We start from the raw sequence: 18224 nt of genomic DNA, 5'->3' as shown, positions 1-18224 counted from the left end.
CAATGTCCCTACAGAAGTCCTTCAGGTTACCCTCCCCATCCCTTCCTAGATCCAGCTCCAGCTCCAGCTCCAGCTGAGCTTTGGCTTGCCTAACTCCATCCCAAACAAGATGAAATCTTCTCTGCTGCAGTCCAGGGTAGTGACTCTGTTATTCCTCTTACCTCTCCACCACCTCACAGTCACAGCAGTGACAGACAACCTCCACATTCACATCCCCATCCATCCTCAGCTTCAGGCAAGAAACCAAGGGGAGGATGGCACCATCTACTTAGAGGCGCAAACTACAGAGGTACAGAAATCACACCGCAGAAAAGCTTGCTCTTCTCCCCTCACCACTGAGGGGATCCAGGCAGTGGCCTTTCAAGTGGTTAAAGGTGGATGCAAAGAATTTCCAGCGTAACGTAGATATGCCTGAGGCAGTGCCTCCCAGGCTGCCCTTACAGTCAACAGGGAGGAGGAGGTGTTCACCTGCCTTCTTTTAGATGGTCACATAAAGCACAAAGGACTCCTGTTCCAGAGACATTTACTCTGTGCTTGAAATGGGGCCTGAGATCATAGGCGTTCAGGATAATTCAGGTTGAAGGGACCACAGGAGGCCTGTAGTGCAACGTGCTGCTCAAAGCAGGGTCAGATAGAGGGTCAGAAACCAAAAATGCCTCTGCCAAGGGACTTCTGGGGGTGATAGAGCAGGAGAAGGCAGTTGAGGTTTGATGGGGTGATACAAGCCCCAGGCACAAAAGGGTTTCCCTATCGCCTTCTCCCGAGAATGAAATCCTCAGCTCTCCAGAGGGAAGAAGCTGGGATACAAACTTTGCCACTAACATGGAGGTGGAGAAGCTCCTGAGTCCCTTACAGACAGAGGCTGGTCCAAAGACCACCACCCCAATGGCACCTGATGCACAGGCATGCCTGCCTTGTTGCTGGGCACCCTGCAGCCCCAGGCAGGAGGTCTGCGGGGAACACAGTGGGGTCTGCAGCCTGCAGGCCTGGCCACCCAGCAGGTTTGGTGGGACCCTGCTCCTCTAGGTGATACTGGCCTCTCCTGCATTTCCCCAGTGTGAAGCCTGCATTCCTTCCAGCTGGGAATACAGCCCAGCAGAGAGGGGCAACATGGGAAGCATGATCTCTGTTGCGGGATGTGAAGAGAGAGGGGAGGGCAGAGGGGGATCTGCTCATGCCCTGGGCAGTGATCCCCTCCCTGCAGCCAGTACAGCCCTGCTGATGCCCTGTAACCTGTGAGTCTGGGAGATGGGACTCCAATCTGCTCTGGCTCCATAGATTTCTCAGCCCTTCAGACCCTGGATGCAAAGCACCGGTCTGGGGACACCTCAGCAGTCGAAGGGCCTGAATGCCTGGTGTGTTCCTGAGAACTTTTCTGCAGTCTCCCTGCACTGCTTTGACTCCTGTTGTCCATGGAGCAGAGATTCCTTTTGAGGATGAACTCACTCACTGTGTGACTCTGACGACAGGCTTGACCAGGCAGTACAGATGCCTGCAAGGCCTCAAAACCACAACAGTGTCCTCTGCCCAGGACTCTGCCTTCCAGCCACGTCCTCCTAGAGGATTTGGGTTGGGAGGGACCACCAGAGATCTCCAGGACCACGATCTGCTCTGAGCTGGGCTAACTTGACAGTTAGATCAGGTTGGTAGGTGCTTTCTGCAGGAGAGTTTTAAAGCTTTCCTGTCCCCTGCCCCAGTGCTGCTCAACTACCATGGATTTTTCTTTATTTTTCCTTCAGCTCCTTTGGAATTTCCCTTACTGCATCTTCTCCTTGTTGTCTCTTGTCCTTTCCTCCTCTTGGACCCCAGCCAGGTCATGCCACCGACTTTGACTGAGGACAATCACAGCCTCACCTCCAAGCACAGCCTTCCTGGGATCTCCTGGGACCACGCAGGCAGGCTGTGGTGGCCAGCTGCAAGCAGAGCTATGTGCTTCAGGTCCCTACGTGGTCTCAGATGAGAACATATGGAGACATAACATGACCCAGGGCAGAATCTGTGGGCCGATGCCAGGGCAGAGTTGGGCGAAGGAGGCATGAGAAGAGGAGACCTCCAGCAGCTCCTCTCCACATCTGGTCAGGGAGTGATGCACCCAGCAGTGCTCCTGAGAGAGGACGGTGAAACAGGACAGGGGGCACTGTGAGATGCAGTGCTGGGCACCAACCATCTGTGCTGGGTCTGGGAGTGCTGGCAGGTGGTGCTGGTGCCTGCAGCCCAGAGAAAACCCCAATCCTGCTAGCAGCAGTGAGTCCCCTCCATGACTGTCAGGAACTTCTGGAGTGTTGTGCCTCCCATTTGCACCTCATCCCTCCACTGGCCCAGCCCTGTGGCCCTGCACGTGGCCCCACTGCCCCACTGCGCAGGCACCACACAGGACAGGGTGCGTTCTGGGGTGGGGAAACATCCCACCAGCATGGTCCCCATGATAGCCCTTGGTGCCTGTCTGCCACGGTCCTTCTGCTTGGCAGCCACCCCCAGCTCCAAGTCCCTGCCCAGCCCTGATCCTGTCCCCTTGGGGTAAGCAGATGGCTATGCTCTGGGGCCTTCTGAGGTCTGGAGCACACAGAGAGGTCAGGAAAGAGCTGGAATGAGAGTCTGGGTCTGGGAGGAGTTTCCTGGAACAGTTTCTCCTCTCTTTTCATGCAGCAACAAGCTGGGCTGCATCTTTGCACTGAGGCACTCTGCTTGAGGCCCCGCCATGGGAGGAGGATGGTCTACAGGCCCAGCAGATGGCCTCAGGACCTCCTCTGCATGCTCCCTGCCAGCCCTGCAGAAGACCCAGCAGAGGGCTCGTCCTCCCAGGGCTCACAGCTGGACATCCAGTCCCCCAGCTGGGCATGGAGCCTTGTCTGGGGGTGACATTTGGGGTAAGGATCAACATGCGGGGTGGGGGAGATTTTCCCAATGTGCTGGGTACATGGCATAAGGGACAGCAGCTTTGGAGGAAGAGCCCAGCCTTCAGGCACTGCACCAGAAAGAACCTACTTCATTACATAGATACTGTGAAGGAGTCAGCTCTGACCCAGTGTTGGACACAACTTTATATGGGCACCAGGTGAGACAGAGCAGCCTCAGCAAAGGTGGAATGAATCCAAGCATTTGTGTAGCAACATGGTGACAAATAATAATAACAACAGTAATAGTAGTAATGATACAAACAAAGTGAACAAACAAAGCTCAGTCCTGGTGCGGGACGCAGGGGGAGTCATTTGTGGAGAGCAATGGCAATGTTACCACTGCTGAAAAATGTCCATGAAATCACTTTCCTCAGGGCATCTTTGAGCTCCTTGTTCCTCATGCTGTAGATGAGGGGGTTCAATGTTGGAGGCACCACCGCATACAGAACAGTCACCACCAGATTCAGAGCTGGGGAGGAGATGGAGGGGGGCTTCAGGTAGGCAAACAAGTCGGTACTGACAAACAGGGAGACCACGGCCAGGTGAGGGATGCACGTGGAAAAGGCTTTGTGCCGACCCTGCTCAGAGGGGATCCTCAGCACAGCAGTGAAAATCTGCACGTAGGACAGTACAATGAAAACAAAACACCCAAAGGCTAAACAGACACTAACCACAATAAGCCCGACTTCCCTGAGGTAGGAGTCTGAGCAGGAGAGCTTGAGGATGTGGGGAATCTCACAAAAGAACTGGTCCACTGTGTTGCCCTGGCAGAGTGGTATTGAAAACATGTTAGCAGTGTGTATGAGAGCATGGAGAAAACCACTCACCCAGGCAGCTGCTGCCATTCTGACACAGGCTCTGTTGCCCATGAGGGTCCCATAGTGCAGGGGTTTGCAGATGGCAATGTAGCGGTCATAGGCCATGACTGTGAGAAGAGAATACTCTCCTCCTAACAAGAAGACAACCACGAAGACTTGAGCAGCACATCCTGAGTAGGAAATGGCCCTGGTGTCCCACAGGGAATTGGCCATGGATTTGGGGACAGTGGTGGAGACAGTGCCAAGGTCAAGGAGGGAGAGGTTGAGGAGGAAGAAGTACATGGGGGTGTGGAGGCGGTGGTCGCAGGCTACGGCTGTGATGATGAGGCCGTTGCCCAGGAGGGCAGCCAGGTAGATGCCCAGGAAGAGCGAGAAGTGCAAGAGCTGCAGCTCCCGCGTGTCTGCGAATGCCAGGAGGAGGAACTCGTTGAGGGAGCTGCTGTTGGACATCTTGCTATCTCCAGGCATGGGGGACTGTGCAAAGAAGAACAGACATTGAGAAGTTGGGAGAGAAGTTTCAAGCAAAGAAACCCCCAAATTTTGCAGTTCTCATAGAACCCCCCACACTTCCTCTCTCTTTACTGAGAGGATATTTGTGCCGCTCCCGTGCTTGGGCTCTGCTTTGCCCTGGCTGAGTGTGCTGTGAGGAACAGGGACCTCTGCTCATGCGCTCCACAGGAGTCACTCCTGCTGTCAAGCAGTGGGCACAGGGGAATGGGGGTGACTAGCTCTGACATTCACAATTTCTGTCAGGTGAAAGCCACTCATCATGTAGAAGGGCTTTTCAGCGTCTTCCCTCTGAATTCTAACGAATGAGGTTTGAGGAACAGAGTTTCAGGGATTATATAGGAATTTTATTTTAATTTAGATGTCCGTGACACCCCTGGGGAGTGTTCCTCAAAGGTAGAAATCCTTAGCATTTCTATGGTGAGTCCTGAGAGGAAAGCATCCACTGTCCCTTGTTGCAGAGTGAGGACAGCTAGTCTGTCTATTACACTCATTCCCAGCTGTCCTGTGCTTGTAAATCTTTGGGCTGGAGGATGATCACACTCATACGTTGCCCTAGAAAGAAAGCAGCCCCTGATGAGAGCAGACAAGTCCAGTTTCAAAGTGCACAGCTCCAAACTTCTCACCCTTTCTCCAGGCACCTGAGGGAGATCTCCACACTCCCCTTCTAGCCAAGGACACACAGGGCTCTTTTCAGATGCCCACATACAGCCTCCCACCACCATCTCCATACTCTCAGCATCTCTGCACCTTCCTCATGGGGCTCTCAGATATCACAGTGATGCTATGAGACAGCAGTGCCTTTCAAGAGGACAGCACGCAGTCTGCCAGGAGACTGGAAGGAAACGGTCAAAGGACTCTTAGGATTAGAGATGGGCTCTCCTTAAGGGAGAATCAGCTCATTTCCCAGCTCCACAGACTGCATTTTGTGGAGCTCCACAAGTCAGAAGGGGGCTGGGGCAACCTCATTCCCATGCAGACTCCTCTGCTGCACAACTTGTAGCATCCATGTCTGAAATGCAGCTGAAACTTCGCACCCCAGAGAGCCCAAGAGCAGGAATAGGAGCAGCATGGAGAGGAGGGGAAACAAGGAGCAACACCACGATCCTGCTGCCAAGGGAGGCAAGAAGAGAGAGACAGACGGAAACTCAGGAAAGCCTTCACCTTACCAGCTAGGCATGCCGCCTCGCAGGCACTGACATCGCAGGGCAGTCACTCTCAGTCCCTTTCTCAGGCACCTCTCCTCTGCTGGAGGGCTGGCTGCAGAGAAGACAGCTCATGCCCTGCACCCCATGGCTGTCAGGGCAGAGGCTCTGCTGGGTGGGAGAGGAGACACAGGGAGCTTGCTCAGAGGAAGGTGTCTGCATCGGAGGGACTGACCACTGACCATGACTTCCCCAAATCCATCCTCCCATGACGATTCTGTTGGCACTTCCCTCTCACTCCCTGCCCATCTCTACTGCCTGGAGCTGTCCTTGCTGCCTGCAGATTTCTCTCTCCCAACATCTTTTCCCTGTCGGTACTCACAGACCCTGTCCCACCCTCTCTGTGTGCAGTTCTGCCCTACAGAAACCTCCCGGATCAGGGCACTGTCCAGGGGCATCTCTGTGCTCACAGGTCCTAAGCAGCAGGTCACATAAACCCTGATAAGTCCATAAAGGTGCTGCTGGTGCTGCTGTAGGTGGAGGTGGGGTTGGAAGGGTTTGCTGAGCTTTCTCACAGACCTCCTGATCTCTGAGAGGGAAGGTCAGTGAGTCCCAGCTCCTTGCCAAACCACAAAACTCTTTCCTTTTTTCTCCCTGCCAACATTAGGAACCTGGAAGCCCTGGAAGGAAAGCTCCTTCCCTTTCAAGTAGCCTTTTTTGCACCTTCCTCTGCAGTGCAGCAACACTGCTCTGAATCACAGCCCTGCACAGACCTGTGTGCATATCCCAGCTTCACAGCCCTGCAGCTGTCCTTGGGAGAAAGTAGCAGCATGCCCTGTCCCTGTGACGGTGTGGCAGGGAATGCCTACTCTGAAGCATCTCCCCCTCCTCTGCAAAGGAGAGCGATCCTTAAAAAACCTATCAGTCATGGGATGAAATAGGTGTAGAAGACCCTTCCATGAAGCTCAGTGGCATTGCCCTGCAGCCAGAGACCTACTTTCCTCCCACAAGGAGCGCTCCTCTGTCCTCACACTCCACACTGCTTTTCACTTGTCCCTGTCTTCTCTCATCTTCTGGCAGCAGCAGCAGGCAGTGCCCAGAGCCCTGCTGCTCTTTGCAGAGGAGCTGCTCCGGCACACAGCTGTCTCTCAGCAGTGCTGCCCGGTTGCCATGAGCTCCCTCAACCCCTGGAGCCTGACCCTGCTCAGGAGCAGAGGCCCAGGTGAAGACGTGACTTTCTCTGTCCCTTGTGCTCCCTCCTCCTGGGAAATGTTCACTGCAACAAACTGAAATAATCACTGATGGTCCCTCTCTGAACAATACAGAGAGACCAGTTACAGCATTGTCACTTGTTTCATGAGAGGATGGTTTCATCAGAGGATGGTTATCTACAAGAGATGGAAACATCACACTCTGGAAATCCACATTCCCATTTTCTTAACTAGGCAGGACACCTAGAAGCGGACAAGATGGGAGGTCATTGACCCATGGTTCAGGTTTTCATTCAGATGAGTCAGTCTGGGCATCGCATGCCCACTTAGAAGCCCCTGGGATGCAGTGGCATTCAGCTAACTCCTGTGAACTCCACAGACACAAAGGAGGTGGGATTCCCCTTGAAAAAACTGAAGTGTGCACAACAGAGGTGTCTGCATGGGAGCTCCTTGTCTAAGCTCCCATTGTAATCACTGGAGATGGAGGGTGGGAGTCAGTTGCTCAAGACACAAACACCTGGTGACATTGGAAGAGACAGAGGTGGACCAAGGCACATGCCAGAGTCTTCTTGCTCTGATGGAGCAACTATGACACCCCCATCCTTCTAGAGCATGAGTTGGGGGCCAGGTGGGGAATTCCCTTGGCCATCTCAAATGACACTAGATGCCTCCTACTACTAGGGCTCCACTCACTATAAAGCTGAGACAAAGGAAGATCCCAATGTTACAAACAGCTAATGCAATTCAGGGAAGACACTTGATTTAATGGCATAGTAATAGGCTGGCAGGGCCATGTCGGATGTCTGGGGTGTCCAGCACATCCACATGTTTCTAGCAGTTCCAGCATGGGACCTACAGGAAGCCATGCCTTTTTGGAGTGGTTGCTGGGCAAGTGCCCCAGGGCATCTTGCATTTCCTACCTGTGCCCAAACAAATGAATCCCACCTCTGCCTTTAGGCACAGTCTGCACTGTCTACATCCAAGCATGCTGCACAAATGGGAGGCACATCCCACCAAGGGCTCCATTCTGGTCTCTGCGCTCTGAAACCCTCCTAGCCCTCCTCCTCCTGAATCCCTTCTCACCCCCCAGGACGATATGAACAGGGACTGGGCTAATAATGTCCTCAAGGTGGCTGGATCACAGAACCAGGGACTTCTTCAGTGGCACCTTGTCCTGCCTGGAGACTGGTTCACCTCTGTCACAGGCACCAAAGTGTCACAGAGTCAGCTCAGGCAGCAAACCCCTCTCCTGCCACTCCTGCATGGCCCAGCTCTGTTTCTCGCTGGCCTTGGGCACTGCAGGCTTTGCTCTCTTAGTGGGAACCTTCCTTCACCATTACATTGCCACCTGCTATCCAGGCCAGAATGTCACTGCTTGCAATCAAAGCCTTTGCAGACATGAGGTCCCTGCTAAAATGTTTCCCTGTTACAAATCTTCAGTCGGCACCACAGCTGATGCTCTGCCGCCCAAATGTATGCAGACATATGAAGCCTGGGGTGCAGCCAGGAGCAGATGGAGATGCACAAGCTGTCAGAGGAGTGCCACATGGTTGGAATAACTGAGATGTGGTGGGATCACTTGCATGACTGCAGTCCTTCAATGGCAGGGTACAAGTTCTTCAGGAGACACCACCAGGGAAGATGAGGAGGGGGATGCCCTATGTGAGAAGGGTTAGCTTGGATGTATGGAGCTCTTCCATGGGATGGACAAAGGGAGGCAGCTCTGAAGGGCAGAGGAGCTCAGGAAAGCCAACAGGTCATTAAGGACAGCACTTGTCAAGCACAAGAATGCTCCATAATGAACAGTTTGTCAAATTAGCAGACATCTCTGGACCCCAGCTTGGCTAAACAGGGAGCTCCCACGTGAGCTCCAGGGCAATAAGGCAGCTTACGGAAATGGGAAGAAGGTAGAGGCTGCAAAGGAGGAATTTAGAAATATTGTCCAGCAAAGTAGGGATGGTGTTAAGGAAGCCAAAGCTCCCCTGGGATAGAGACACTTGCAGGGGATGTGAAGGACAGCAAGAAGAGCTGCCCCTGCTGCAGTGAAAGTAAAAGAATAAAGAAGGAAATGTGGGGTCACTGCTGAATGGGGCAGGGATTCTAGTAGAGGCAGATACAGATACGTCTGAGGAACTCAAGTCCTTCCTGGCTTCAGTCTTCACCAACACAGTGTCCCGGGCTATTGAGCCTAGAGTCAGGACTCCTGAGGAGAAAAACAACCCGCAGTGCCCAAGTCTTGAGTGAAGAATGACTTGCAAGAACTCAACCCCTACAAGTCTATGGGATTGGATGGCTGGCATGCATGGACGTTGAGAGAGCTGGCTGCTATGACAGCAAGGCTGCTCTCTATCATCTTTGAAAGGTTGTGGAGATCGGGGATTGGGGGGGGGGGAGCGTGTCTCAAAGACCAGAAGAAGGAATATGTTGTGCTCATCTTTTAAAAGGCCACAAGGACAAGCCAGGGAGCTGCAGGCCATTCAGCCTCATTTTGGTAAAGAGAGTGTCATAGAACACTCTGGGAGGAGTGGCTGATACCCCAGAGGGCTGTGCTGCCATTCAAAGAGACTTGGACAGGCTGGAGAGGTGGGCAGAGAGGAACCTCATGAAATTCAACAAAGGGAAGTGCAGGGTCCTGCACCTGGGGAGGAATAACCCCATGCACCAGTACAGGTTGGGGGTTGACCTGCTGGAAAGCAGCTCTGCTGAGAAGGACCTGGGAGTGCTGGTGGACACCAAGTTAAGTATGAGGCAGCAATGTGCCCTTGTGGCCAAGAAGGCCAATGGTATCCTGGGCTGCATCAGAAAGAGTGTTGCCATCAGGTCGAGGGAAGTGATTCTCCCCCTCTACTCAGCCCTGGTGAGGCCACATCTGGAGTACTGCGTCCAGTTCTGGGCTCCCCAGTACAAGAGGGATGTGGCACTACTGGAGCAAGTCCAGCGAAGGGCCACAAAGATGATTAGGGGACTGGAGCATCTCTCTTATGAGGAAAGGCTGAGAGAGCTTGGCCTGTTTAGCTTGGAGAAGAGAAGGCTGAGAGGAGATCTTATCAATGTGTATAAGTATCTGAAGGGAGGGTGTCGAGAGGATGGGGCCAGACTCTTTTCAGTGGTGCCGAGCGACAGGACGCGAGGCAATGGGCACAAACTGAAACACAGACACTTCCATCTTAACATGAGGAAAAACTTTTTCACTGTGAGGGTGACAGAGCACTGGAACAGGTTGCCCCGAGAGGTGGTGGAGTCTCCTTCTCTGGAGATATTCAAAAGCCGCCTGGATGCAATCCTGTGCAATGTGCTCTAGGTGACCCTGGTGGAGCAGGGGGGTTGGACTAGATGATCTCCAGAGGTCCCTTCCAACCTCAGTGATTCTGTGATTCTGTGATTCTGTGAACCAGTCCTCTCCGATCACATTTCTGGGCACATGAGGGAGAAGAAGGTGTCTAGGAACAGTCAGCATGGAGTTACTGAAGGCAAATCATTCCTGACCAAACTGATTGCCTTCTGTGATAAAAGACCAGTACTTGTGGAGGAGAGGAGAGTAGCAGATGTCCAGTAGACATCCAGAAGGGCAAAAAACTGCTTGGATGATTGAGCTCAGAGGGTTTTCACAAATGGGTCATGCTTTACCAGGAAGCCAGGTAAAGGTGGGGTATGCAGGAGTCTACACTCCACATCCTGTCCTGTTTGAGAGGTTCATTGGTGACCTGCAGAATGGAAATCCCATCATGGTTGTAGATGACACCTGATTGAGTGGAACAGTCATAAGCTCAAGGGCTGCCATTCAGAGGGACCTCAGCAGGCAGTAAGAATGGGCTGTCAGGAACTTTGTGAAGGTCAACAAGGACAAATGCCAGGTCCTGCACCTGGGATAGAGCAACACCCTGCAGTGATATGGGCTGGGGACTGCCCAGCTGGGCAGCAGCTCTGTGGAGAAGGATGTGGGATTCTTTGTGGGCAGGGAGCTGAACGTCAGCCAGCAGCATGCCCTGGCATCAAAGGAGGCTGCAGTGTCCTGGGCTGCATAGCCAGGAGATCGAAGGAGGTGATTATCCCCCTCTACTCAGCATCGTTAGAGCCCATCTAGGTACTGCATCCAGTTGGACCCCCCTGCAGAAGAACGCTGTTTGTCACTTGGTGTGATTTCAGTGGCAGGCCCCCAAGGTGGTTGGGAGCTGGAGCACTTGCTCAGTGAGGAGAGGCTGAGGGAACAGGCCTTGTTCAGTTGGAAAGGGAAAGGCTTTGTGGGGGACTCACAGCATCTTCCCAACTCAAGGTTACCACCAATAAAGAACCCGTTCTTTGCAGTGAGAGGCAACAAGGAGACACATTATTGCTCTTTGTGCTTGTGAGGTCACGTCTGCCTTAGGGCCTGATAGGCCACTGCCGCCCTTGTGGCTGCGCTGTGTGGTGGTGAGATCACTTGTGTCTCAGTGCCTGATAGGCCAGTGCTGGTCATGTGGCTGCTGTTTGTGGTTGTGAGGTCAGTTGTTCCTCAGAACGTCAGCCTGCCAGGGGGAGATGTGCCTATCCGGTTCCAGAACAGACCGCTGGAATAATGTCCAGAGCAGAGTGAAATCCCAACTGAGTCCTAATCGTTGAGGCAGTGGGAGAGTGAGAGCTGTTAATCGAAGCAGGGGAGATCAAATTCTTAGGATGAAGAAAGACATTGTTAAGTTCGCCCAAAATACGCCGGATGAAGCACGATGCTCCATATTGCAGTAATTCGTCAGATGCCTGTCAGGCAATGAGGCCCAAGTGAACTCACAAACAAAATCAGTAACCACATGACCAGCACTGGCCTATCAGGCACTGAGGCCCACGTGACCTCACAATCACCAACAGCAGCCATGGGCCTAGCCCTAATGTATCAGGCACTAAGGCAGCTGTGACCTCACAAGCACAAAGAGTAATAATGTGTCTGCTTCTTGCCTCTCATTTACAGGTGCAGAAGTCGCCTAACGATGTGCATCAAAGGAATTTGCTTGCTGCTCGCCTATCTGGTTCCAAGGAAGTGGTGCCTTCACATGCTTCATCAAAGCCATGTGCCATCTGCTGGCCTATCAGACAGTAAGGCAAGAGTGACCTCACAAACAAAAACAGCAGCCATGTGCCTACCACTGGCCTCTCAATACTCAAAGAAAAGCAACCTCACAGTCTGCATTGAAGCCATGTGCCTGCTGCTGGTCTATCATGGACTGAGGTACACCATTCCCAGAAGCAAAAACAGCGCTAACCCCCATACCGCTGCTCTACCAGGTGCTCATGCAGAAGGGAGCTCAAAACCACAAACAGCAGCAATGGGCCTGCTCCCCCTTTATGAGGCATTGTGACACAAGGGACATCACCATCATCACCAAAGCTATGGGCATGCTGTTGGCCTACCAGCTTCAGAGGCACAACGCACCTCACGAGCACAAATGGCAACGATGTGCCTGCTGCTGCCCTATCTGGGACCAAGTCACAAGGGATCTGAAAAGTGAAAACCTTCACAGAGGAGAAGCTCATCTGGGCCACTCGCATGTCCCTTCATTACGCTGTTATCACTCCATACAGAACAGTCTTCTGCAAACACCTTTCATCTCCTGGCAAGACTCTCTCCAGGTCATGGCACACCTCCACTCTGTCACCCTGCACACAAATCACAAAAGGGAACAATTGGTCTCGCTTTTCCTTCAGTGCCATCAAGTCCCAGCTGGGAGCCTTTGCACTGCAGCACCTACACAATGACAGCAGGACGCCACTTCCATTTCTAGTGCATTTCTAGGGACAGAGACCAGCTGAGGGAGCAGCTGCACTGCAAAGGGTTGCTGACACTCTCAGATCAACTCAGCACTGCACCAGGCATCAACCTGACGCCAGACCTCTGCTCTGCCCCCTGGTCTACAAACACACTGTCTCTGCCCCACAGAGCTGCCTCTTCTGCTAGATACAACCAGGTGCCAGCAAGAAGAGATGCATGCAGGGCACTCGCCTCTTGCACACTCCCCAGCCACTGCTCTGCTCGCTGCCTTCCCTTGGCTCCTCAACCCAGACACCCAGTGAAGCTCTTGCGGTGACACCACAAGGTGGCCAAGGCACTCTATGCTCACAAGGCCTGTGCAAATGAGCAGCACAAGATCGGGGACAGAGCTGGCTCCTTGGGAGATGCTGCTCTTTTCAGAGGGAAGGATGCTGCTTTCTTTGGGCACAGCAGGCTGCTGCTTTCCACCTCCATCCCCTCAGGAACCTCCACCCAGGGATGGCAGGGATGGGCATTTTCTTTAGTAATACAAAAGATACAGATACAGTGCAGAAACAGTAGAGAGTCCAGAAGGGCTCCTGAGCCCAAAGGAACCTCCCTTCCTTTCCTTTACTTACTTGGACAAGGAGCCCCAGGGAAGGGAAAAAGGGGGCAGAGGCTTTGACATGAGGCCCAAGCAATGAGACAGCCCCAGCCTGGAGGTCTGCTGAAATGCCAGCTGTCCTGGCTGTGCAGGCTCTGCAGCAGCAGTCTGGGCTCCACAGCTGGCTTCACAGAGCACTGAGGGCTGGGTGCCATGGGCAACCCAGCCCTGGACACATCTTCACCCCTCCCAGAGCCAGCAGCCCAAGAGGTGTCAGACTTCCTCAGGTCAAGCTATGGACGCTTTGGGGCACTCACACAGAGGCACTCAAGACATGCTGGCATTTATTATAAGGGTCTTGGACTCATCCTACATGGCACCACAACCTCTTAGGAAAAGGCGGGGGTACAGTAGCATTTGCCGAGCAGGCTGGCAGTAACAGCAGTTGTGGGAGGCGGAATTTGCAGCACAGCAGAGGTACCAGGAGGTGAACCCACACCCCAAGTAACCAACGGAAGCCAGGCGCATTTATGGAAACCTTCACATCCATACGTAGCCTCTTCTCATTCACTTGCAGCTGCTTTCACAGAGGGCTCACGACGCTGGCCAAGACGTTGACAGGTACAGGGACACACCCTGGCATCCTGCCTCCACCCTCACTGGCTCCAGGACTGCACTGGGAACCTCCATGAGTGGAGCAACCTAGAAAGAAAGACAGAATTGGAATGTTACTGTCAGTTCTGCTGGCCTTACAGAGTCTCAACAGGCAGGGGCAAATGTCTCCCCTCCATGCTGAGCTGTATTGGTGAGAGCCTGATCCAAACTTCCCTGGAAAAGGACCCAAGACACCTCATCTACTGGCACCTGCCTTGAGCAGGGCGTTGGAGCCCTACCTCCACGTCTCCCCCATTGCAGCCTAAAGGAATCTGCTCTTCTGAGACTCTTGCCAAAGGGATCAGCGGCTTTGGAGATGCCACCTCCACCGCTCACCAAGGACAGCTGTCTCAGAGCCACCCATCGCCCTCAGAGGCCTGACTTCTCATGAGGTGGCATCTCCCCTGTCTGCAAGGGTCTGCGTAGGCACAAAGTGGAGAAATGGCTCTGACTGCTTTGATTAACTACCCATCTCTCTGAGGGATCGGAATGGATTAGGGTCTGAGATGGGAAGATGCAATGAGGGTCCAGATGCAACATAAAGCCTTTAGGGAGGCAGAAGATAAGTTTTTCCAGGGGAATCAGTAACATCCCAAAGACTCACGGAAGCATCAAGACCTTCCGAAACTGCAAGCATGAACCTCAGCTGACAGAAATCACCAAACTGCGAGCAGCCCTGCCTCACACCAGGATGCTCCAAGGAGGCAACACGGTCACCAACAGTCCTCACCCAGCTCTCCCAGAAGGGCACTGTGATGGCAGGCTGGGTTCTGGCAGCAGAGCACTGCTCTCTCCAGCCACCTCCTCCCAGGCTGAGCAGCAAAACACTGGGGCCACCACCTGGCTCCACCACAGGGCATCTCGCACTGTAACACACCGCTGCCCCTACACCTCACAGAGGGTTGGCAGCCAACACTTGCTCTGCATCAGCGACACACAGGTCACAGCACCACACATGGCAGCACACAGGGCACCCCCAAGTGCCCCAAAACACACAAAGCCCAACTCTCCAGCCCTTCCATTCCCTTCTAGTCCTCCAAGGCCTTGCAACAGGCACTGCCTCTGAACAGCCACTCACAACCCAGGGCCTGCTCACTTCCCACCTCCAGGACTCTCAGAGACACTCAGAAATGCCATTTTCAGAACAAACAACACCATTGGGAAGGGCCCCTCATAAGGACACCAGCAGCCTGCTCACACTTTGCCCAGCAGCTCCCAAACGCAGCTCCGAGCAGCACCTGGGGGCTGCGGTGGCAGCAGCAGCTCAGGGAAACGCTTCCAAATGGGTCTCCGACCCCCGGCAGGGGCACAGCTTCCTGCCCCCCAACCCCAGCAGCCGCCCCGGCCCAGCTGCTCGGGGCAGGCTGCAACATCTGGCTGCAGGGCAGCTGCCCGCTCCGTCCCCGGTCGCTCTGTGCCATGCTCACGGCCCCACCAGCCCTTGCTGCAGCTCCTGCAGGAAAGCAGCCCCGTTGCCAGCACCGCTGCCCCCGCCCCGGCGGGAGGGCACCTGCCAGCAGCTGAAGGCGCCCGCAGCCCCACCAGCCCCGCTCACACCTTCTCTCGCCCGCTCACTCCCGGGAGCTTGGCTCCCGCTCCCCTTTCACAGCTGTTTTTCCACATGCTGAACTCCGATTGGCTGACAGAGCCGTCAGTCAAGCAGATACCCACCCTCCTCCCCTTACCGGCCAAAAGGAGGGCAGCACTGGGGGTGATGCCATGGCAATGCTGCGGCCCTGTGTGACCCTGTGGGCAGCCCCCTCCCCCTCCCCTACCGTGGGGTGCTATGTTGTGGGCGGCAGTGCGGGGTAGCAAGGGGCTTTGCGTGGCCTGGGGGCAGCGCGGCCCCGTGTGGGCCGGGGTCCTAGGGGCAGGCCGCTGCCCCACCGGGGCTGGGCTTTGCCTCAGGGGGCGCGCGGGGTTCCTGGCTGCCCTGCGCCTAGGGGCTGTGCCAGGCGCAGGGGGGCAGCTGCAGGGCCTGTGCTGGTGCCGGCACTGGTGCCAGCGCGGGGGCCCTGGGCATGGCTGGGGCGCTGGAGCCCGTGGGCAGCGTCCTGCTGCCCCCAAGGCAGGGCAGGGCCGGGGGGGGGGGGGACAGGCAGGGCAGGGCAGTGTCTTCTCACCCCTCCTGCCCCGGCCTCCTGCCTGCGGCAGCCCCGGGGCTCAGCAGCCCTCACACTGCGCCTGGCAGGGCTGGGCCACGGCCAGGCAGGGGCTGCTCTCTGCGGGGCTGCGCTGGGCCCCGGCATGTCGCTCTGGAGGGCTGAGGAGCCCCTCATTGTCCCCTGAGCCAGACGGGACCCTCAGGCAGGGCTCTTATGGCAGCCCCCACCCTGTTCAGCCACCCCACAGCTCGGGATCCACAGCCATTTTTGCGATTAACAGTCGCTGTGCTCCTCAGCAAGGAGCTCCTAAAGCCCTTCCCCTTGCTGGGGAGCCATAGGAGTGTTGGGAACAGGGAACCACGGTGCAGGCCAATGGTCTTGATCCAGCGGTTCTCCATCTTGCTTGCCCTCTTGCCCTTGGATTGCCTCTCCAGCTGGGGAGGAGGGATGGTCGTCCTGTCTCGTCACCCACATTCCTCTCCAACATGTCCCTTCTCCTCTGCCTGTTGGTGAGGGGCCCCAACGTGGCCCTGCTGCCTCCTGTCCCCCATCCTTGCTGTGGAGCAGCAGTGGGGAGCACGTGAGCAGTGGCCAGCAGCTCCTGGGTGACGCAGAGAAGTGAGGGCACCACCAGGGCACCGGGGAGACCTCCCTGTGATGCAGCACATCCCACTGTGACCTCAGCTCGTGTCATCTGGGGGCTCAGTAGGTCACCGCCATGGAGATAGCACAGCCAGGGAGAGAGCTGAGAGACTTCCCCTCATCTTCTGGAAAGCAATAAGTTCCCACCACTCCAGTTATTTTCCAAAACTTGCTGACATATCCTTCAGGAACATCTTCAGATGGTGCCAAAGGCTGTGAAATATCTGAAAGGGAGCCTTGGAGAGGACACGTCTACGCCCATGCACAGTCAGGTCTCTGCACTGGGCAGACCTGTGTGGGAATCTAGGCCTTTGGGGTTGGTTTGGTGTTTGGCATTTTTTAAAGACAGGATCAAAGTCATGTGGGATGAAACAGCCCAAAGTGCAGACACAGGTTGAGATCCAAAACTGATTTCTCCTCTGGGTCGCTCTTTTTGTAGAAGCGGGACAATCTGGGACAGGTCACAGCCTTCCTCCTTGAGGCACCAAAGCAGGCTCTTTCCTTTTAAAAGTCCTCAGCAAGGTTTCTTGGTCTGCGGTGCTTAAAATACAGATGATAGGCCAGAAAAGAGCAAAGGTGCCCTTAAAACACATCATCCGGAGAGCTTTACCTGGGACCCTGGTCCCTGCCATGCTTCATAGCCATGGTTAGTGTAGAGCGTGAACATGGTGCTGCCAATTATTAAGAATGAAAACTTATTTGGCAATGGTAAAAAATGTGTGAAGCTTTGGAAACAAGGATTTTTATCAATTATTGCAGTGAGTTATTTTCTGAGAAGATTTCAACTTCTGACTAGAACCCACTTTGGGGGCTTGATTCATTTGACCACAGAGAGAGGCTATTGCTGCCTGAGATGCCCTGGGGTAGCTGTGTTGCCATGTGGTGCTGGAAATTTTGGAGGCAGCTCCTGCGGGACCTTAGCTTGTCATTAGGAAAGGTATCTCAAAACAAGTCAGTTGAGGGAACCTATTTCCCTGCATTGACTAGAAAGGGAAGTCCAGACAACTGGGTCTGGCACGGTGTGAGATCAACCTCCTCCCTGTTGTCCCCCAGAATGAAGTCACACTTCATTGACCGTGCAGAGAAAGAAAAGGGAGTGTGGCTAGGTGTTTTAGGGACTCCTTTAAAAGGTCACGGTAACACAGGTATGTTGAGATTTGTGCAAATTTGGCCACCCAAAAAGAGATGAAGCTGGTCACCCTGCTTTCCTCACCAGTCGAGAGAGCCCGACACCTCAGAGTGCGATGTGCTCTGTGCAAAGAGTGAGGGGTGGCATGGTCAGCCATGGGCAGGGGGTGGTTTTCTGAGCACCAGGCTCTGTGTGAGACACAAAAATCTCCTGTTTAGTGGTGCAGGCCTGATTATAACAGAAAAGTTTAGAAAATGACATTAAAAATGAAACAGGAAAGAAATTCAGACAAAGATTGAAAGCAAAGAAATGCTGTGTTATATTTTCCAGCTTTTCATTTTTTTGTGCTCTTATTGTCTTTCTTGATTTGTTGTGTTTTAGTACACTGGTGTTCTGGGGAGATTCCGCATTATCTTTTTGTCTGAAAAGGAAAGAGATTTTCAGAGCTGGGGTGGGATGCAGTCACAGGGTCATGGGCGGCTGGTGCCATTGCAGGTGCCCTGGTTCCCTCTGCCCAGCCTCCCTCTGCAGCTCTGAGGGACTCCGCTCTCCCGCAGGTCCCCTGTGAGAGCTGCCAGGCCCAGACAGGTCCCTCAGAAACACTGGGACCTCTCCAAGTGCCACTGCATTTTTATGCTTAGACAGCTGAGCTCTGCCTGGAAAGGTGAAGAACTGTTTTCAACATCAGGAAAAAAAATATATATATGAGCCCACTTGCATCAGCTGAAATGACTGAGTAATTTTAATAAAATGTCAGTGTTTTCCCATGATGACGTAATGGAAATTTTGAGGA

Source organism: Apteryx mantelli, chromosome 11 (genome assembly GCF_036417845.1).
Source record: "Apteryx mantelli isolate bAptMan1 chromosome 11, bAptMan1.hap1, whole genome shotgun sequence".
Taxonomy (NCBI): domain Eukaryota; kingdom Metazoa; phylum Chordata; class Aves; order Apterygiformes; family Apterygidae; genus Apteryx; species Apteryx mantelli.
The sequence above is the reverse complement of the archived record's forward strand: the minus strand, read 5'-3'. Positions refer to the sequence as shown.